Source organism: Vipera ursinii, assembly GCF_947247035.1.
Source record: "Vipera ursinii genome assembly, chromosome: 2".
NCBI classification, from domain to species: Eukaryota; Metazoa; Chordata; class Lepidosauria; order Squamata; family Viperidae; genus Vipera; species Vipera ursinii.
In genome coordinates, this window is record NC_139513.1 from 211,896,368 (window position 1) to 211,919,975 (window position 23,608).

Below are 23,608 nucleotides of genomic sequence, written 5' to 3' on the forward strand. Positions count from 1 at the left end.
AGCCATTGTCTTAAAATGTTGTGCGAATGAGTCTATCACATTAAAGCATGTGTTGTGTTTGTTTTGGCATAGCATATTATTAGAATTAACCATATTATGAACCTGACCATCAGGAAGGATGGACTGAGAAAGTAACACAAAAAATCTGGGTCAAGTATCAAAAACTCTTAAGTACAATAAAAAGAAATGCCAAACAATGAAATCACTCAGAATGGCCATAGTTATTTTTAAAGCATCACCTTTATAAAATATGGCCTGATGCTTGAGAGCTATATGTGATCAAAACAAGAAGAATAAATAAATTTTGATAGCAGAATAATGAGAAAAGGTATAGACAAGAACGTAGATCAATAAATTTACTACTGAGTTTGAAAGCATTTCCATTGTTAAGTATTTTTCTTTTACAAATATGTTCTGAAGATGCCAAATACTACTTTTTCAGTTTAGTCCTTTTATTTCCCTTCCCAGTTGCTTATATATTTGATAACTAAAATAAAGGAAAGTTTCTCATTCATTTTTCTAAAATTGGTTATTTTGTTTTTAAAATCATCTTTAAAAAGTTATGTTTGCCCTAGTCATAGAAGACATTTTTTTAACATTTGTTTTGGACTCACTTCCTTGATAACATGCTCAGTCCTTTGACTAAGGATACAATAGCTCCCTTTATTCTGACCTCTCACTTTGAAGTTTGCTTCAGTACATTTTGGGCATAAATAATTTCAATCATCCTGAACCATGTTGGTTGCATTTTAGGATAATCTCAGCTTTTAAAGTGTTTAAGTTAGGGAACAGCAATTACAAACAACTAGGCAGGAATAAGTATCAGCCCAGAATAATAGACTTGTCTCCAAAGGCAGATTTTCTACTTTTCTCTTCCTTTAAATTGCTTCAAATATCAAGTTTTTATTCAGGATTGATGCCAGAGTCCAACTAACAACTCAAATCATTCTGGCAAGGAGACACACTGGGATGTCTGCAGGGAGAGGTCAAAGAAGCCAAGTTTATGACTGCACTTTAAAAAATGGGGAAGGCTTCAATCACACAGAGACAAGTCAGTCTCTGACTTGAATTTTTGACATCCCACCCCCATGGGGTACAGATAATGGAAGCCAAATTCCATCATAGGCACTTTGCCTTTATCCAGAAGCTAATTATGAGCAGGTACTTGAGATTAGTGTGCTGTCTAGATTTGCCATGGCTTTCCTCCCCTGCTTGCTCATGGACTGCAAGGTGATCAAACTTGTCAGTGCTAGCCTAGAGGAGATCAACCCTGACTGCTCTTGAGAAGGCCAGATCCTGAAGTTGAAACTCAAATACTTTGGCCACCTAATGAGAAGGAAGGACTCACTGGAGAAGAGCCTAATGCTGGGAAAGGTTGAGGACAAGAGAAGGAGGGGACAACAGGGAAGGAGGTGGCTGGATGGAGTCACTGAAGCAGTAGGCGTGAGCTTAAATGGACTCCAGAAGATGGTAGAGGACAGGAAGGCCTGGAGGAACGTTGTCCATGGGGTCACGATGGGTCAGACACAACTTCACAGCTAACAACAACTTGAGATTTGCTAACTCGGTTTTTCTTCTTTATAGCCAATACTTCTTTTCCTTTAATGCAGACATGTCAAACACAAGGCCCGGGGGCCAGATCCGGCCCGCGAAGTGGTTTCATGTGGCCCACGAAACCATCCTGGAAACAGTGAGGGAACGGCCCCCACTGCCTTGACCCTGGCCCAGAGACCCTCCTTCTGCCAGAGACCCTCAGATCTGTCCCACTCCTGCCCAGGCCCCCATAGGCACCCTTGATGCGAACGATGCAGAGCTGGCCATGCCCACCTAGTAGGCCATACGCACTCTAGCCACGCCCACCCAGTAGCCCACGCCCACCCAGGCCACACCCACCCGGCCCCCTGAGGGCAACCGCAATGCTGATGCGGCCCTCAATGAAATTGAGTTTGACACCCCTGCTTTAATGGGACCCTGATACCCATTTTGATCACAATTAGACATTTAGAAACTTTTTAGTGAAAGTTTTTATGGCATGGAAGCAAATTATGGGAAATTCTCTACTTGTTTCACTTCCTTTTTCAGCAATATTTTGTTACAAGATTACAGTAGGTTTCACTGCCATTAGAATCAAATTTTATAACTGGACCATGTGAAAGCTGAACTTCATGGTTTACTACTTCTTGGAGGGTTGGGAAATATCTAATTTAGGTAGCCTTACAATCAACATGGATTTCAATCTATCTTTCTCCAATCCTAGCCCAACAGCCTGAATATTGTACCACACTTTTGCATCCAGTCTTATAAACAAAGGCAGTTCCAGGATCATATCAGATTTGGGCAAAGGCCCATACGATACCAAACTCCATACATTTTGTGCATTTTGTTTAGATGAATATGTACAATTTTAAAATAAAATATTTTACAATTTCACAACAGTTAACAAAAGGAACCATCTGAGAATTGTGGAGAATATGAAAAATAATTTTCTGTCAGTTCTGAACAACTGCTTTCTCCCTTCCTGTACATCTCCAGAACAAGGATGTATACTAATGATACAGTGATGTAATTGTAGAATGTGACCTTAATCGCTTTGGTGGAGCCCCCTTACACAATCACGTCTTTCCCTCCACAGGGAGGGAAAAACATGTGGTGAAAGCAAATATCTTGCAAGTTCACTTAACAAGATATTTCAGTAATTGCAGAAGAGCTTGTTCCAAACTAAGAACGTACAATGTTAAGAAATCTTATTCTTCTTACCAATGAAAGGCTAGAGAAAACCAATACACACACAAAGCCAATACATGTCCCCCAGTGCCTTATGGTTATCCATATTCCTGTTAAAAAGGAAAGAAGAGAAAGGAAGAAGCGGGTCTGTAGTCTTAATTTTGTCTGGATTCACATGTTGCCCTTAGCTGTGGTTTGCTGAATAAGCCACAGCAGCTAAATTGACATATGTTAACTTCCTATCCCATCAAAAATCAAATCACTTTTTGACTTATCATCATGCATGAACCCAGTCTTTCTTGTGATGACAAAAGTCTTGGGAAATATCATACATATTGCTCTGAATTCCTCAAAGAAATGATGGGACAAAAAGCTAAAGAAGCCCTCTCTAAAATGGGAATAAACTACTTATCCCTACCCAATAATGGAAGGAATTTCCTTCCATTTGGCCACTAGTTTGGCAGGTTTTTCTTTTTTTCCCTTTTTTAAAAAAAAGTAAATTACAGATAGTCCTTGACCTGCAATTTTAGCCATCATTTGAAGTTACAATGGCACTGAAAAATGTAACTTACAACCTCACTTATGTGAGGACAGAAGCATGTTCTCCCGGCATCCCATGGCTACATGGTTAAAGCGTGGGCACTTGGCATGTATTTACCATGGTTGCAGAATTCATGTGATTACTATTTGCAACCTTCTCAGCCAGCTTTCAAGAAGCAAAGTCAATGGGGGAAAGCCAGATTCCTTTAATAATTGCATGATCCCATTTAATAACTGCAGTGATTGGCTTAACAACCTTGGCAAAAAAAGTCACAAAATTGGGTGCTTAACAACCACCTTGCTTAGGGGTGGGAATTCTGCCAATTGTGGTTGTAAGTTGAAGACTGTGTTTTGAAACAGAACACCGAAATATTGAGATACACAAATGAAAGGATACTATGGCCTTTGTCCTCCATACTGTTTATAAGTATGGGTATTAATGAGCCTATGGTCTTCAGGGGTAGGCAACCTCGCCTCTTTTATGACTCATGGACTTCAACTCCCAGCTAGCTGACTCGGGAATTCTGGAGTTGAAGTCCATGAGTCATAAAAGAGGCGAGGTTGCCTACCCCCTGGTCTAGTTCAACATGACTCTCTTTTATATTTTTATGTCTCATCTGATGTTCTTCCCTGAATTCCAAGCAGAGAAGGCTTATCAGAATTTAAATCAAGTAGTTCAATATTCAGAGACCGAGAGGTAGTTTGGTGCAATGGTTAAATCACCAGACTAGAAACCTGGAGACCTTGAGTTCTAATTTTGCCTTAGGCAAAGCCAGCTGGTTTGCCTTGGGCCGGTTATCCTCTCTCAGCCCTAGGTGAAAAGCAATGGCATGGCTCGTCCAAACTCACGCCCAAGAAATTGTAGGAATTCATGCAAGCAGCTGCCTAGAACAGGGGTCAGCAACCTGAAACAGTGAAAGAGCCACTCGGAACCGGTTCCCTCACAAAAGGAAAAACTGGGAACCGCAAAAAAATGTGTGCGCATGCGCATACATGCACAGAACAGGGTTTGATTGAAGAGTGGAGCCAAGGCGAAATATGCACCTACCCTGCATATTTGAATTGATTGGTTGAAAGCTTTTAGTCCCACCTTTTTTTTTTTTTTTTTGGACTGCACATGGCAGAGGACGGAGCCGCGGGAGATGGCTGAAAGAGCCGCATGCAACTCCGGAGCCGCGGGTTGCAGACCTGTGGCCTAGAATCAACATGGGCTCGAAAGCACACACAAAAAATAAAGAATATCCAAGATCACAAACACGCTCTTGTTCTTTTCAGCTTTCCTCTTAACAGTTAGCACTTCTGGGCCATTGCGTAAGATTTCACCTTTTTGCTTTGGCAAACATTTTCCGAGGGCCACCAACCAGAGGATTTCCCGCTCTCCTCCAGGGCTTCTGCTCTGAACCCGTCCTCCTCCTTTCGCTGCAATGGAAGAGGAAAACTTGAGCGACGTTCCCTTCGGTCGGCGGCTTGACCACGGCCAGGGGAGAGAGAGAGAGAGAGAGAGTGCAGTACTCAGCCGCGTCCGCCAGGGGAAAGCTTTTCGACTCCTTTCGGGACAGGACGGTACTCAAGCGCGCGAGTCCCGCCGGAGTGCAGGGCGTTTGTTGAGGTCGCGGCGGCGGCGGCGTCTGGCTGCGGGAATCCCTGGCTCTTCCTTCTTTTTTTTTGTCGCAATCCTCCCGGCGATCGAGGTAGTCGGTGTGATGAAGAGACCAACTTGCCCGTTGCAATAAACTCCCCTATTTTTGTTTTGACTGGAGGTTTTTTTTTGTTTTTTTGGTTTGCTTGGGGTTTTTTTTTTGTTTCCTTGCACCGTGGAAGGAAGGACCAATCCCTCCGGGTTGAACGAAGGTAAAGCCCAAGGAATGCCTTCTGCTGAGGCTGATTCTCCTCCTTATTAACAGTCCCCTCTGGCTGGGATGGCTTCAGGTTCCTCTCGGAAATGGACGGGAGCGGCGGCGGCGGGGGAGGGGGGGAATGTGTGTGTGTGTGTGTCTGTGTGTCTGTGCGTGTGTGATGATCTCGCCGAGGAAGCGGAGAAGGAGGGAAAACTGCGCATCTTGAATTATGCAACGTTGCGCCGGGAAAGTTTTGGCTCCCCCGCCGCTTTTCCTCGTCCTTCGCAGCCAAATGATTTCAGGCGGCTCTTGGTGAGTCTCTCGCTCCTAAATTTTTGGTTGAATTTGGCTGGCCGCCTCATCCTGGGCGCCGGTTTCAACTCGGAAGTCAGGCGCCGATTGCAAGGTTGAGAAAAAGGCACGGAGGATCGGGCTATGGCGGCTTCTTTTCGGTGGCGTACTTGAACCTATTGCAGATAGTCCTCGACTTACCACAGCTCGTTTTAGTGACCAGAGTTGCATCGGCGTGAGGGGGGGGGGGAAAAAGGGACCTATGACGGTTTTTCACACTTAACCACCCTCGCCGCATTTCCCCAGGCTCACGTGATCAAAAATCAGGTACTTGGTAACTGACTCATATTTATGACGGTTGCCCTGTCCCAAGCTCGTGTGATTGCCCCTTTTGCAACCTTCTGACAAGCAAAGTCAATGGGGAAAGGTGGATTTACTTAACAACTGGGTTACTAACTTAACAATTGCGGTGCTTCGCTTAACTGTAGCAAGGCAAGAAGAGTCGTAAAGTGGGGCAAAACTCACTTAACTGTCTCGCTTAGCAACAGAAATTTTGGGCTCAATTGTGGTCGTAAGTCAAGGACTACTGGTTCTGTTTCCACCCCCCCCCCGAGATTTTTAGCAACTGGGGCTGCTGATATTCCCCCCCCCCTCCTTCCCCCCCTCCTTCCAATGGCTGTAAAGGGCCCTTTGAATTAAGGGAAGAAATCGTGTCTGGAGTCATGTGTTTAACTCCTGCCTTAGTTTAGTATAGGAGGCCTTTTATTAGGAACAAGATTAATTGACCAGGAGACAGACATTGCAACAGATTCAACACTTTGTGGGGAGGCTAAAAGGAAAGGGATGTAGCATTTGTGTGAGGATTAATGCCAAGGAGATTCATATATTTTATTTCAATTCAGGGAAAGTTTAGTGTCCCAATTACATTCCACACATCCAAGTAGCTAACCATGCCATTCTGGGAAAAACAGGCTTAAAATAAACCACATGAAGCTTAGCTAAACTCGGTCCCAGGTAAATTGCCAGGACAGCAGCAGTGGCTTCCCTATATTTTTTTTTAATAGAAGTGATTGAAATAATTTCTTCCTGATCTTCTGTCAAGCATCTGAAACACCTCCCTTTTTCTTTCGGATTTTGCTTTTTAAGCTTTTCTTCCATTGGGATGAACAACTTTTTTTCACAAAAAAGAGGAAGTTTTTATTTATTTATTTTGTGAAGCAAGAGCAGCAAATGAGCTTTTGTTTAAAACCCCAAGTAGCCAGAATTGAAAAGGACAGTTCTGATAAAAAAAGGTTTTGATAACCCAGTTTGAATAGAAGGAAATGATAACCCAGTTTGAAAAAAGGGAGGGAGGGGGCATAGAAGCTAACCAAAAAACCCCCACCTCAAACTATTTAGAAATCTTAGATTATTCCATTATTACCAACTCTTTTTCTGTTTTATACCATTGCTTCTGTTAAGGGAGCTTGATTTTACTGCTTTCATGGAATCTCAGACTGGTTCTTCAGGATCTGCTATTTTAAATGCCTTTGATTTGTATCTCTGAAAGGAGGTGAAACCTGAAATAAAAAATGTCAAGGCCTCCTTTTCTGAAAATGGGGGGGGGGAGGATTACCAATTTAAGGCAAAACAATAACAATGATGAAACAGTGGCTGTTCTCGATATTATTTAGCAGCCTTTTCTTAATTCATCTATCCTCTCCATAGACACAACGTGGGAACTTCAAAACAGAATCTCTTTCTTAGCTACTGGGGGAAAAAAGAGGGCTACTGCCAAAGCTGCAAGATTGGTAACCTGTTTCTCACCTTTCAAGCAATGCTTGTTAAAAATGGAAAGGATGTAGGCTTATGTAAAAGGAAGCTAGAGGCTGAATCCTTGAAAAGCCTGACCTCGTCAAAGTCAGCAAATTTGGAGAAATGCAGCATTTGGAGAACAGTTGACAACTTTGACTAAGGGATCCAAGTCAGGTGGCTGGAATCCTTATTGGGCCCACTTTATAATAAGGTATTCTATAACCCAAAATGCATGCTATTAATTCATCCCTGCCAAAATAGTTATTTTCATCAGACTTAGTTCATGATGAACTTAGAACACTAAGTTCTGTTTTATCAAATTTATCATGAAGACAGCATAGTAGGCTGCCATAGGGGTGAAAAATTGTGGGATAGCTCCCCCATGTTTATATACTGCAGGTGGGTATAGTAAAGATGGAATTTTTTTTTGTTTACTTGGAAAATGATGTGTTGCACTTTAATACAGGAGACAACTTTTGCATATATAGTATGACATATTGAGTTCCTTTTGGGAGGACTAGCAGTGGGAGATAATAGATGTCTAATACAAGTGCATATGCTGCCTTCAACATATGTGTTTAATTGATGGAGTCATGTTACTGACAAGATAGTGAATTGCAAAGAAATTGTTATTAATACATAAGTTAAACATTTTGTTTCTATTTCTTTACAATTGCTAATAAAAAATGGCCAGGCTATGTTCAAATTATACACACAAGAGAACAGGCTTAGGTGAGGGGGAAAGTGTTACAATTCAATCTATTTATGAATATGAATGAATATGTCCATAATTGCCCAGTGTATTTTAATAATGATATAGAACTGTGCTATGAGGACCTTACAATTTACATTTCTTATTCTTGGGGAATTAATGACAGAAAGAAAATGGATTGAAAAAAGTAGATGCAAAAGTAACATTAGATAAATATGAGAAAATATAGTTGCATATCCTTAAGTAATTTATGACAAAAATGCTTAAGATTACCACTTCAGATAGACATACAAAATCTGCAAGAATCCAGATAACCACTAAAATAGTAGCCATGAGACACAGTTCCTGACTGAGGGAGGTGGCCCCCAGCCCCTCCAGGCCACACGGGACAATGTGGTCAAATCAGGTTAAGTCAGTGCAGCAGTTCAGGGCCAATCCGTGCAAGGTGATGTATCTCCTGCAATGCACACCGATGGCGCAAAGCTTGCAGTCACCAAGCTAGATGCCGGGGCGGCGGGAGGACAAGGGCAGCGGGCAGGCCAAGGTGGCGGCAGGCATCGCGGGCCAGGCACTCCAGGGAAGCCACATAGGCGTGCAGGGCGAGGAGTCAGCGGCGTAGGTCCAGCACCAGGTAGGCCACCAGCTGGCCCGGCCCATGGAAGGTCAGCTGCCCGCTGCACCCCACGTGTGCCACCTTCATGCCCAGCACCTGCACCCCCCCTGCCAGCACCGCCTCCGCCCCGCTGCTTGCCCCGCTGCCTGCCCCGCACAGCCCCGCCGTGTAGAGTGGGCCCTGCGGTTCCCACAGCACCGTGGCATTGCCGCTCCCATCTCCTCCAGGTATCTTCAGGACTACCATTAAAAAGAGGTGGAGAAGGAAATTGTGTTCACCAGGCCTTGCCTCCCCATTGTGCCAAGGGTCTTGCAGAGGGAAGGGTGGACTTGACAAATGCGAGTTATTTGAGTTATTTGAGGGTTTCTTTGCCACTGCGTTTTCTTCTGACTTGTGGTCAGCCTGGATGACACAAGGTGAGCACAAGGCAGGCGCACACATGTTTTCCATGCTTCGGTGCCAAGCTCTCTATGCTGCAGCGCAGCATGGAGAGCCTGGCTGACACGGGTGAGCACGAGGCAGGAGTGCACATGGACTCCGCTTTTTCGGCAGGGCAGAATTAAGTGCTGCTCTCCACCTCCCACTCCTGGTCCTCTCTTACTTACAACTAGGAGATGGTGTAGTTGGGCAGCAGGGAGGTATGCAGAGGTATGCCAACTCGCCTTTGTTGCAGACAACTTGCATGTGCAATGTTTGCCGGCCGGGTCTTTTGGCGCACTCAGCAGCAATTCCTATTGGCTTTTGAAAGCCAATAGAGGGAGTAGCACAGCTTGTGCAAAAGTTGAAAAAATCCATCAAAAAAAGGTGCCAGAACTGCGTTCTGAGCGTTCTATGAGAAAAAAGCCCTGTGTAGATTTAACTAGATTCAAACCTTTATGTTTAATTCTTGAGATTATTATTTTTTGCTTAATTCTAAAAATAGCTGTGGTTTTTACTTTTCCTTTCTTTTTTATCACCTGGACATACCGGTAGTTAATACTGCTCAGGTTTACCTTCTTGAAGCATTGATGATTAGCAACATAGTAACATCTGACAAAATGGTCATATTAGTAGAGTCTTTGTTGATTTAGTCATTCTTTTTATCATCCTCTCCTCTTGTAAAGACTCTGATTAAGAAATAATCATTCTGCCAACAAAGAATTAAAAGCATTGCAAGAGATCTTACCTTGGATTGACTTATTTGTTTTGAGCTCCAAAACAATTGGTATCAGTTTTGTGACAGTCACCAGATATGGACAACCAGTAAATCAATCTTTTCCATATGTTTTCTTGTGCTGTTAATAAATTCTGTACAGTAATTCCTTGCAAAACTGAGGATGCATTTACTTAAAATTCTCAAATGGCGATAATAGACAATTAGTAATCTTAGAATGTTATAGAGATAGATAGGCAGACAGACAGATAGGCACAATATAACTAAGAAAATCCGTCTAATGTTTTTATGGTTTGCAATGAAGTTTTTTGAAACAGACAATAAAGCTAATACCAAATAAGCAATAATAAAGAAATAATAGCACAGAATATTTACTGAAGATTGTGAGTGCAAGTCTAGATATGTCTGCTTATAATAGAAGCTGACTGAGCAAGAACAAGATTGCACCATGTGGCTGTTTTTGCTCTCCTTTTGAGAAAATTATGCCAACGTACATCACCACCGAGGTTCTTATGACCTTGTAAATACTCAGATTTTGAAGATTACCTAAGGTAAATTGACATATAGGAAACATCCCACAGATGCTCAAATTTGCTTATGGTAAATTAGCATATGGGGAGGGTTTATTTTACTTGGATGCAAGCAATAAACTTCCATTAGTTTATATAATGATATGTATTTTTTGTTTAGAATACGCAGCTATAGCAACTATAGATTTGCTAGCTGGAGTTTTAATCTAGAGATCTGTGTAAAAAACATTCTGTTTTTGGGTGTTCGTAGCTTGGACAAACATGTATGAGGTGTGTTTTGGATGTTTTGATCTATTAAATCAAGATTTAGCTCGATGCTTATGAAGCTATCTTATGTGACAAAACTCTTCACAATTCCCTGGGTAAACATCTTCAAAGCTATGATCTTTTGACAAAGACTAACACAGTTGTGCAAAAATGAGAAAGTGCAGTTCCAGTGTATATTTGTTTTATGGTTAAATTCATTAAAGACTCTAAAAGCTCTTTTGTTGTGAAAGTCCAGCATACATGTTTAAAGATAAAATGGAATTAATAATGAATTTCTGTGGCTTTTCGGTAGACCAACTTGTAATTGTTCTTCATTCATAAATATGAAGTTGGCAAATATAGCTGCAGCAAAATGCACGACTAATTGAAGCTGCTACTGTTCTGAATGGTCTAGATCACTTCTGACATTGATATTTTTGTTACGTCCATTGATAATCCTGAGCGAATGGATAGAAAACTGCCTGTTGGAAAACAGGTGAAGAGTTAGTGCCATTATTGCAGTTGGTTGAGAAAACTGTTAAGACTGAAAGAAAAGTTTTGTACCGGTAACAGCTTGACTCGTGGGACAGGAATTTTGGTTGCAAAACGAGGCAGTGGTTAAGTGAGACACACCCAATTTTATAATGTTTTTTTGCCATGGTTGTTATGTGAATCACATGTTTGTCAAGTGAATCCAGCTTGCCCCCATTGGCTTCGTTTGTTGGAAGTCAGCTGGGAAGGTCACAAATGGGGATCATGTGATCCTGGCATGCCGCAAATGTCATAAATACACGCGGATTGCCAAGGGCCTGAATTTTGATCATGTGACCATTGGGATGCTGTAGTTGTAAGTGTGAGAAGCAGTCATAAGTCCCTTTTTTTCAGCACTGTCACAACTTTGAACAGTTGCTTAATGAACGGTTGGGAGTCAAGGAATATTTGTAGCATATTAGTCAGCTGTTTTGTTTCCACCAGTGGCCAGCTTGGCATCTTTTAAGTTTTCTATACTTAAAACAGGATATGAAAGCAGTGCTTTGCCTTTTTGCAGACGCTTCTGCCTTTTATATTTCAATACATTACCATTTTTTATTTAAAAGTAATAATTAAAATAATTTCAAAGTAAATAACAATTATTTGAAAGTAGTAATTAGATAGACTACGGGAATTAGGTTGACTTGATTGCCAGTCAGATGCCCTCTATATCTCTTAGAGTGATAAACACAGGTAGTCGTTGTTTTGGGCTGAAGGGTGTTATAGTTCAGTTCACACATCTGCAGGACGTCAAATTGAGAATGATTAGAGATCTAAACAGCCTTGTCTTTGGCATTTATGATACTACCGTTCTCACCCACTGAATAATATTGTTACTGAATGTACCTGACTATTAAAAAGGACTCCAGTAGTAGGTTCTCTGTGATAATTTCTGGACTTATTAAGAGAATTAATATGAATGGCAATAAAATAAGAGAAGAGTAGAGAGTGGGATGCATTGCTGCATAAGAGTGGAATTTTGTGGAGGCATATTTTCATTATCTGATTAATGAGAGATGTGATCAGATGATTGAGGAAGAGATGTTGAATGAATTCAGTTGTCTTCCAATAAGCTGCTCAAAATATAGTGTGTCAACTAAATCTAGAACCTGATGGAATGGTTTTGCAGCCATAATACATCCTTCTCCTGCCCGTTGACAGAATCTTTGGATGAGTGGATTCATTTATGAGCAGAAAAATGAGGGACATGGTAGTTTCTGTTGCTGTGTTCCTATATATTTACCTGAGGCAAAGGAGTTGTTCAAGGTTAGTAAAGTTATGGTAGGTAGATATGCATTTTGTTCCTTCCTTCAGTCTGTTACAACTGGTACAATGGGTAGGTAGTATGGTCAATTAGGCAGTTCTTGGTGCAATTCATGGTTAACACATAGATTGAACAACAGTTGGGGCAGTTTTTAAGCAGTGCAACTTCTTTCAAAGGAAGTGACTGCTTTAATTTTTCAGGGAGAATGACTACTTTTGGACTAAGACAGTAGCCCCCAACCTTTGGGGCACAAGGGACCGGTTAGAGGTTCCATAGACTGGAGGGGGTGTGGTTTTATGTGCTCCTGGCATCTCATGGATGGGGCTTCGTTTGTGTCCACAGTCCAATTTCTGGCATGCCGTGCCCTGGTGCCAGTCCACCGACTGGGGGGGGGGGGGTTGGGGACCCCTGGACTAAGAGATTGTGTGAAATTTTTCTCTAGATGCTTTGCATAATGCTGTAAGTTAATAAATAAAATCTTCCTTAATTTTTAATCAGCATAGAAATATTCTTGATACTTTACAAACGGATTAGAAATGGAGTTTGAGTGGAATGATTTACTCTATTTGTGCTAAATTCTGATTTTAAAGAAAGCTATTTTTCAGGAATAGAACAATTGATTTTTGATAATATTTTTAAAGCATGATTTAAAAAATTAATTCTAAAATAAAATCAGTGCTTACTTGTCCCAACATAAGCAAATATTATTGACATTAAGTTGTAAAATGAAAATAAGATATAGAGGAAAATTATCCTGTAACTTAGTTATTATCTAAACCTTACCTTACTAAATTAAAATGCCAGATGATTGCATGTATATTAAAAGGATATATAAACTATATATTTATAGTTATGCTATAACAATTGGTATTGTGTAAAATCTCAAAATACTATCTATTCATAATTCCCATTGCTATAAAAATTAGTTTTCTAACTTCTGGCCACCATGAACATTATAAAGTTCTCCAGAGTATATGTGATTTGCATTCACTGTTTCCATTCACAAAATTTAAGTAAAAAATTACCTAGTTGGGGAAAAAAACGGGGTGTGTCAGCAACATATTGGTGCATATAGTTTGATTATATTTGCTTCACACAAATGGATTAATTTAATAAAGAGACATATCTGTTAGTTCATAACCCATGGTTATATGTAAATCGTTCTGAAAAAGCACATTTTTTTCAGCAAATACAATTTTAAATTGTCTGATGATATTAGCTAATTTGAGTACCCCATAATTTGAATTTATATATCCAAGCATAATTTTTTCATAGATAGCGACCAGTTTAAGAGATGGAAGAGTTGTTTGTTCTACCATACTGCTGGTTCACATAATAGTAGTTTATTTTAAACTAGTATAATATATCCATCTCTCAATTATTTTCTTGTCCAAGTTGTATTTATTTTGGTTTACAGATGAGAATTTCTGAATGTCTTATCTTCTATAAATCTACAAGATAAGAACTTATGAAAATCCAATATATTCTTAAAATTAATATTTGCTGCCTTAGTTCTCACATTGTCTATAAAGCACACTTAAAAGTTACCTTATTGCTTCAGCTTTTCAAGAAGACGGGTTATGAACATCATGCATTTTTCAATTTCTAAATGAATAATTTTCCAGGAACAGCTACTGTGTTGCTTCAGAGTTAGGAAATTGATCATTCTTAGAAAATATCTTTTCACTTTTATTTTTGGCAAATAAGAGGTCACACTGTCACGATTTTTTGGTTCCTTCTGCATCCTGGCTGCATTCAAGCATCTTTCTAGATTGATTATTAGCTGGTGAAGGACAATCTTTACTTTTTCAAAACATGTTGAGTTCCAGACATTGTAGCGATGGGCATATGAAAGCAGGTAAGAAATCTGATTGAGGAAGTCATGGATTATAACTGCATTATCTCTATTATTGTCTTGAAAAACTTCCACAGGAAATCTGAAGTCTGTCAGGTCATATATGCATTGCACTGGAATTATTTCATTTCTGCAGAGATGAGGTAGGTTATTCTGGCTCAGTTGCATCCACTGAGCCTGAAAGACAGAGCATCTTAAAACAGAGAATTGATTGGGTTTTGCAAAGAGAACTAACACCAGGCAAAATTTTAAGATATAATTATGAGTGAGGGTGATCATGATGATAGCAGAGACTTGAGTTTCCTGAAGACTCTTTAAATACATTTTGGAGTCGTATATTTAAAATCTGTCTTCCTTGTAAATTTATTAATCATAATATATTTTCTTCCTGGTTCTAAATGCCTTTAGGGCATATTACTTTGTGTTCTTAACACAATGAGCCTTGGTGGAGCAGTGGGCTAATGCCTCCTTAAGTAACACCAGCTGCCTGCAATTAGTGCAGGTTCGAGTCCCACCAGGCTCAAGGTTGACTCAGCCTTTCATCCTTCCGAGGTAGGTAAAATGAGGACCCAGATTGTTGGGGGCAATTAAGCTGACTTTGTAATAATGCCGCTTGGGGGGGGGGCGAAAGCCCTAATAAGCAGGCATATACATAGAATGAAGGCTACTGCTAAGCTTGTAAGCCGCCCTGAGTCTTTGGAGAAGGGCGGGATATAAATGGAATTAAAATAAAAAATAAAAAAAATAAAAAACTGAGGACTAGCTGGCATTTGAAATGGTTCTCTCCCCACCTTTCCAGTCTTTTGCATTCTTGGTTCACAATGCATAGGAAAAATGCATTGGGACAATACTTCCCAAATCTGGATAAATTACTCCAAATTGGGTAAAAATGGTTTTTCTTTGGGTAACAGCACATGAATCCATTACTTATCACTACAGGGACAAGTAAATTAACTTAAAGAATGCCATGGGTACTAAAATATATTAAAAATAACCCAAACTATTCCCATTAAGTTGAAAATTGATGGAATCACCATTGATAATTTGTTGAAATGAAATAAATATTCAATTATATCATTTTTATAAGATGTGTAATCCTTAAGTTATGACCATTCCTTCATTGGCCATTTGAGGTTGCAATGGTGCTGAAGGAAAGGACTTACTATCAACCATCAAAGTTGAATTAAGACTTTCCAATAAACAGCTTTGGGAATGAAGGAAAAAGATTGGGCAGCACTGCATTAAGAGAATCAAGGACTTGAGAAAAGCATTAGATCCTGTGCAGAAATGATCTTAGGATAATGAAATCAGAGAAATAATAGGTATATTTAAGAGCAAAACCTATGGAGATCAATGGAATGGGATAGGGAGGAGGAGAAAGAAGAACGGACGTGTTCTTGTTAAGTATGTCTACATGGATGTTTATAAGAATGTGTTTGTGTAAATGTGATGGCTTGTGGGTGCATGAAAGTGAATGCATGTGTGGGTGGCTAGGATGGCCTGAAGAGAGAGAGAGAGAAGAAAGAGAGATAGAGCCAATGGTGGTTCAGTGGTTAGAATGCCATGTTGCAGGCTAATTCTGTTGACTGCCAGCAGTTCGATCCTCACTGGCTCAATGTTGACTCAGCCCTCCATCCTACCAAGATCAGTAAAAGGAGGGCCCAGATTGTTGGGAGCAATATGCTCTGTAAAAGGCTTAGACAGGCCCGTAAAGCCCTATGAAGCAGTGTGCAAGTGCTATTGCTATTGCTAGAGGAAAAATGAAAGTATTCAGAATAAATAAATGGAGGGGGGAATAAGAATTTTTCAAGGAATTGATCTATGAGTAATCTTCTTAATTTTGTATATTAAATTCCTTTTAGATCCATTTAATTAGATGTCATTTGATGATTTAAGGATGACTTTTCATTTCCATATACAGTATTTTTATTTTATTATTTTAATCCCATTTATATCCCGCCCTTCTCCGAAGACTCAGGGCGGCTTACAATCTAAAGGACAAATCAATGTGCTTAGCAATAGCCTTCATTCTATGTATATGCCTGCTTATATATTAGGGCCTTCGCCCCCCCCCCCAAGCAGCATTATTACAAAGTCAGCTTAATTGCCCCCAACAATCTGGGTCCTCATTTTACCTACCTCGGAAGGATGGAAGGCTGAGTCAACCTTGAGCCTGGTGGGACTCGAACCTGCACTAATTGCAGGCAGATGGTGTTACTTAAGGAGGCATTAGCCCACTGCTCCACCAAGGCTCATAAGTAGTCCCATTCTTATTGTATTTTATAGATTACAAAAAAATGGAGTGCAGAACTACAAGAGATAAATATTAAACAGTAAAACTAATTGAGAAACAGAACAAAAATAGAAGAAACCCGATTTTGTAGAAAGAGGAGAGAAAAAAAGAAAAACAATATTAAGCCTGATTATTATGTGCCATTGAGTCGCTTTTTAGTCTTAACAACCACATAGATTTTTCCCCAGGACAATCTATCCCTAAGCTCCCTAATATTTGTAGAGCATCCAGCTTTCTCAAACACCAAATTCATACAGTAATAATAACATTTTCCCAATTCTATAATTATGCTAATGAGTTTCCTGAAGACTCTTTAAATACATTTTGGAGTCTTGGAATCTTAAATCTTCATAACAAAAAATGAATATTGTTAAAAATGTACTTTATCTCAGAAAGAAAATTGAGTTTTGTTTTTAATGTGTTCATAGTAATATTCACCACCCATCAGAGTTTTGTATCCCCACACACATTTAACTTGTGTGTCCAGGAATTTCTTTCAAATTCAGTATATTGTTTTATAAACATTAATTCCAGGGCAATTTTCCTTAATCACACAAGAGTATAAAGTGTTTTAACAAAGTGTATTTGCAAAAGTGGGTGGTGTGATTTATAAACCAGGTTTTATAGCATAGTTTTATGTGCTGATGTCCTCATGATGGTGTATCAACCTACAATGATGATGATGATGATGATGACGGTGGTGGTGGTGGTGGTGGAAGGGACCTTGGAGGTCATCTAGTCCAACCTATACCATTTCAGACAAATGGCTGTCCAGTCTCTTCTTAAAAACTTCCAGTGTTGGAGCATTCACTACTTATGGAGGCAGGTTGTTCCACTGGTTAATTGTTCTAACTGTCAGGAAGTTTCTCCTTAGTTCTAGGTTGCTTCTCTCCTTGATTAGTTTCCATCCGTTCCTTCTTCTCCTGCCTTCAGGTGCTTTGGAAAATAGCTTGACTCCCTCTTCTTTGTGGCAGGCCCTGAGATATTGGAACACTGCTATCATGTCCTTCTCTTCATTAAACTAGACATACCCAATTCCAGCAAACGTTCCTTATAGCCTCCAGTCCCCCAATCATCTTTGTTGCTCTTCTCTGTACTCTTTCTAGAGCCTCAACATCTTTTTTACATCGTGGTGACCAAAACTGGATGCAGTATTCCAAGTATGGCCTTACCAAGGCATTGTAAAGTGGTATTAATACTTCACGTGATCTTGATTCTATCCCTCTGTTAATGCAGCCTAGCAATGTGTTGGCTTTTTTGGCAGCTGCAGCACACTGCTGTCTCATATTTAAGTGATTGTCCACTAGGACTCCAAGATCCCTCTCACAGTTACTACTATTGAGGAAGGTACCACCTATACTATACCTGTGCATTTGGTTTTTCTTGCCTAAATGTAGAAGCTTACTTGTTTCACCATTGAACTTCATTTTGTTAGATAGCGCCTAGTGTTCAAGTCTGTCCAGATCCTCCTGTATCTTAAGCCTATCTTCTGGAGTGTTGGCTATTCCTGCCACTTTGGTGTTGTCTGCAAATCTGATGAGTTCCCCATCTATCCCCTCATCCCAATCATTGATGAAGACGTTGAAGAGCACTGGGCCCAGAACAGAGCCCTCGGGCACCCCACTACACATTTCCCTCCATGTAGATGCAGTTCCATTGAGGACCACACGCTGAGTACGGCCGGTCAGCCAGCTACGAATCCATCTGGTGGTGATGCTGTCTAACCCACATTTTTCTATCTTACCAAGTAGTAGGTTGTGATCTACTTTATCAAATGCCTTACTGAAGTCCAAGTAAATTATATCCACAGCATTCCTCTGGTCCACTAATTTTGTCACTTGGTCTAAGAATGCAATAAGATTTGTCTGGCATGATCTGTTTTTAACAAACCCATGTTGGTTGGCTTTTAGTAATGACTTTGTTTGCCTCTTAAGTGTTCGCTGATTCGTTGTTTGATTATCTTTTTCAGAATCTTCCCAGGTATTGAGGTCAGGCTGATAGGTATGTAATTTCCAGGATTCATTTTTCCCCCCTTTTTTTGAAGATGGGAACTACACCAGCTCTTTTCCAGTCCTCTGGTAGTTCCCCAGTGCTTCAGGATCTTTGAAAAATATAGTTCAGTGGTTCTGAGATCACATCTGCCAGTTTCTTGAGAACCTTGAGGTGTAATCCATCTGGTCCTGGTGATTTGAACTTGTCTAGACTGGACAGGTGCTCAGTTACCATTTTCTTGCCTATCTTAACTTGTGTTTCTAGTCTGTTTTTTATGATACTGTTTTTGATAGGTTGGACTGTTTTTTCCCTTTGTGTAAAGACAGATGCAAAAAACAAGTTAAATAGTTCTGCTTTCTCCCTGTTACTTGTCACCTTCTTGCCACTTTCCCCCCACTAATGGATCAATCATTTCCTTAACTTTTTTCTTGTTTTTTACATGTTGAAAGAAGCTTTTTTTGTTATTTTTGACTTTGGTCACAAGCCTTAGTTCATTTTGATCCTTAGCTTTCCTCACTTCATCTTTGCAGGCACGGGCTGTTTGCTGATATTCTGCCTTAGTTATGTGTCCCTCTTTCCACTTCTTATACTTGTCCTTTTTATCTTTCAATTTGTCCTTTTTGTCTTTCAATTAAATCAGGGGTGTCAAACTCAATTTCATTGAGGGCCGCATCAGCATTGCGGTTGCCCTCAGGGGGCCGTTTGGGTGTGGCCAGGGTGGGCGTGGCGTACTGGGTGGGCGTGGCTAGAGTGCGTATGGCCTACTGGGTGGGCGTGGCAGCTCTACATCGTTCGCATCAAGGGTGCCTATGGGGGCCTGGGCAGGAGTGGGACAGATCTCACGGTCTCTGGCAGAAGGAGGGTCTCTGGGCCAGGGCCAAGGCAGTGGGGGCCGTTCCCTCACTGTTTCCAGGATGGCTTCGCGGGCCACATGAAACCACTTTGCGGGCCGGAACTGGCCCCCGGGCCTTGTGTTTGACATGTCTGAATTAAATCAAGATTTAGCTCGATGCTTATGAAGCTATCTTATGTGACAAAACTCTTCACAATTCCCTGGGTAAACATCTTCAAAGCTATGATCTTTTGACAAAGACTAACACAGTTGTGCAAAAATGAGAAAGTGCAGTTCCAGTGTATATTTGTTTTATGGTTAAATCCATTAAAGACTCTAAAAGCTCTTTTGTTGTGAAAGTCCAGCATACATGTTTAAAGATAAAATGGAATTAATAATGAATTTCTGTGGCTTTTCGGTAGACCAACTTGTAATTGTTCTTCATTCATAAATATGAAGTTGGCAAATATAGCTGCAGCAAAATGCACGACTAATTGAAGCTGCTACTGTTCTGAATGGTCTAGATCACTTCTGACATTGATATTTTTGTTACGTCCATTGATAATCCTGAGCGAATGGATAGAAAACTGCCTGTTGGAAAACAGGTGAAGAGTTAGTGCCATTATTGCAGTTGGTTGAGAAAACTGTTAAGACTGAAAGAAAAGTTTTGTACCGGTAACAGCTTGACTCGTGGGACAGGAATTTTGGTTGCAAAACGAGGCAGTGGTTAAGTGAGACACACCCAATTTTATAATGTTTTTTTGCCATGGTTGTTATGTGAATCACATGTTTGTCAAGTGAATCCAGCTTGCCCCCATTGGCTTCGTTTGTTGGAAGTCAGCTGGGAAGGTCACAAATGGGGATCATGTGATCCTGGCATGCCGCAAATGTCATAAATACACGCGGATTGCCAAGGGCCTGAATTTTGATCATGTGACCATTGGGATGCTGTAGTTGTAAGTGTGAGAAGCAGTCATAAGTCCCTTTTTTTCAGCACTGTCACAACTTTGAACAGTTGCTTAATGAATGGTTGGGAGTCAAGGAATATTTGTAGCATATTAGTCAGCTGTTTTGTTTCCACCAGTGGCCAGCTTGGCATCTTTTAAGTTTTCTATACTTAAAACAGGATATGAAAGCAGTGCTTTGCCTTTTTGCAGACGCTTCTGCCTTTTATATTTCAATACATTACCATTTTTTATTTAAAAGTAATAATTAAAATAATTTCAAAGTAAATAACAATTATTTGAAAGTAGTAATTAGATAGACTACGGGAATTAGGTTGACTTGATTGCCAGTCAGATGCCCTCTATATCTCTTAGAGTGATAAACACAGGTAGTCGTTGTTTTGGGCTGAAGGGTGTTATAGTTCAGTTCACACATCTGCAGGACGTCAAATTGAGAATGATTAGAGATCTAAACAGCCTTGTCTTTGGCATTTATGATACTACCGTTCTCACCCACTGAATAATATTGTTACTGAATGTACCTGACTATTAAAAAGGACTCCAGTAGTAGGTTCTCTGTGATAATTTCTGGACTTATTAAGAGAATTAATATGAATGGCAATAAAATAAGAGGAGTAGAGAGTGGGATGCATTGCTGCATAAGAGTGGAATTTTGTGGAGGCATATTTTCATTATCTGATTAATGAGAGATGTGATCAGATGATTGAGGAAGAGATGTTGAATGAATTCAGTTGTCTTCCAATAAGCTGCTCAAAATATAGTGTGCCAACTAAATCTAGAACCTGATGGAATGGTTTTGCAGCCATAATACATCCTTCTCCTGCCCGTTGACAGAATCTTTGGATGAGTGGATTCATTTATGAGCAGAAAAATGAGGGACATGGTAGTTTCTGTTGCTGTGTTCCTATATATTTACCTGAGGCAAAGGAGTTGTTCAAGGTTAGTAAAGTTATGGTAGGTAGATATGCATTTTGTTCCTTCCTTCAGTCTGTTACAACTGGTACAATGGGTAGGTAGTATGGTCAATTAGGCAGTTCTTGGTGCAATTCATGGTTAACACATAGATTGAACAACAGTTGGGGCAGTTTTTAAGCAGTGCAACTTCTTTCAAAGGAAGTGACTGCTTTAATTTTTCAGGGAGAATGACTACTTTTGGACTAAGACAGTAGCCCCCAACCTTTGGGGCACAAGGGACCGGTTCCGTGGAGAGAGGTTCCATAGACCGGAGGGGGTGTGGTTTTATGTGCTCCTGGCATCTCATGGATGGGGCTTCGTTTGTGTCCACAGTCCAATTTCTGGCATGCCGTGCCCTGGTGCCGGTCCACCGACTGGGGGGGTTGGGGACCCCTGGACTAAGAGATTGTGTGAAATTTTTCTCTAGATGCTTTGCATAATGCTGTAAGTTAATAAATAAAATCTTCCTTAATTTTTAATCAGCATAGAAATATTCTTGATACTTTACAAACGGATTAGAAATGGAGTTTGAGTGGAATGATTTACTCTATTTGTGCTAAATTCTGATTTTAAAGAAAGCTATTTTTCAGGAATAGAACAATTGATTTTTGATAATATTTTTAAAGCATGATTTAAAAAATTAATTCTAAAATAAAATCAGTGCTTACTTGTCCCAACATAAGCAGATATTATTGACATTAAGTTGTAAAATGAAAATAAGATATAGAGGAAAATTATCCTGTAACTTAGTTATTATCTAAACCTTACCTTACTAAATTAAAATGCCAGACGATTGCATGTATATTAAAAGGATATATAAACTATATATTTATAGTTATGCTATAACAATTGGTATTGTGTAAAATCTCAAAATACTATCTATTCATAATTCCCATTGCTATAAAAATTAGTTTTCTAACTTCTGGCCACCATGAACATTATAAAGTTCTCCAGAGTATATGTGATTTGCATTCACTGTTTCCATTCACAAAATTTAAGTAAAAAATTACCTAGTTGGGGAAAAACGGGGTGTGTCAGCAACATATTGGTGCATATAGTTTGATTATATTTGCTTCACACAAATGGATTAATTTAATAAAGAGACATATCTGTTAGTTCATAACCCATGGTTATATGTAAATCGTTCTGAAAAAGCACATTTTTTTCAGCAAATACAATTTTAAATTGTCTGATGATATTAGCTAATTTGAGTACCCCATAATTTGAATTTATATATCCAAGCATAATTTTTTCATAGATAGCGACCAGTTTAAGAGATGGAAGAGTTGTTTGTTCTACCATACTGCTTGTTCACATAATAGTAGTTTATTTTAAACTAGTATAATATATCCATCTCTCAATTATTTTCTTGTCCAAGTTGTATTTATTTTGGTTTACAGATGAGAATTTCTGAATGTCTTATCTTCTATAAATCTACAAGATAAGAACTTATGAAAATCCAATATATTCTTAAAATTAATATTTGCTGCCTTAGTTCTCACATTGTCTATAAAGCACACTTAAAAGTTACCTTATTGCTTCAGCTTTTCAAGAAGACGGGTTATGAACATCATGCATTTTTCAATTTCTAAATGAATAATTTTCCAGGAACAGCTACTGTGTTGCTTCAGAGTTAGGAAATTGATCATTCTTTGAAAATATCTTTTCACTTTTATTTTTGGCAAATAAGAGGTCACACTGTCACGATTTTTTGGTTCCTTCTGCATCCTGGCTGCATTCAAGCATCTTTCTAGATCGCTTATTAGCTCGTGAAGGACAATCTTTACGTTTTCAAAACATGTTGAGTTCCAGACATTGTAGCGATGGGCATATGAAAGCAGGTAAAAAATCTGATTGAGGAAGTCACGGATTATAACTGCATTATCTCTATTATTGTCTTGAAAAACTTCCACAGGAAATCTGAAGTCTGTCAGGTCATATATGCATTGCACTGGAATTATTTCATTTCTGCAGAGATGAGGTAGGTTATTCTGGCTCAGTTGCATCCACTGAGCCTGAAAGACAGAGCATCTTAAAACAGAGAATTGATTGGGTTTTGCAAAGAGAACTAACACCAGGCAAAATTTTAAGATATAATTATGAGTGAGGGTGATCATGATGATAGCAGAGACTTGAGTTTCCTGAAGACTCTTTAAATACATTTTGGAGTCGTATATTTAAAATCTGTCTTCCTTGTAAATTTATTAATCATAATATATTTTCTTCCTGGTTCTAAATGCCTTTAGGGCATATTACTTTGTGTTCTTAACACAATGAGCCTTGGTGGAGCAGTGGGCTAATGCCTCCTTAAGTAACACCAGCTGCCTGCAATTAGTGCAGGTTCGAGTCCCACCAGGCTCAAGGTTGACTCAGCCTTCCATCCTTCCGAGGTAGGTAAAATGAGGACCCAGATTGTTGGGGGCAATTAAGCTGACTTTGTAATAATGCCGCTTGTGGGGGGGGCGAAAGCCCTAATAAGCA

At 39.7% G+C, this 23,608-nt stretch overlaps 1 protein-coding gene across 1 annotated transcript in view; it reads left to right on the forward strand.

Annotated features, from left to right (window-relative positions):
* Positions 1-4,881: 4,881 nt before the first annotated feature.
* The window catches only part of MOB3B (MOB kinase activator 3B), a 120,536-nt gene continuing 101,809 nt past the window's right edge, over positions 4,882-23,608 (forward strand). The window contains exon 1 of the mRNA XM_083352515.1: positions 4,882-5,115. The gene's annotated coding sequence lies outside the window, so the exon portion shown is untranslated. The remainder of the gene's footprint in view (positions 5,116-23,608) is intronic.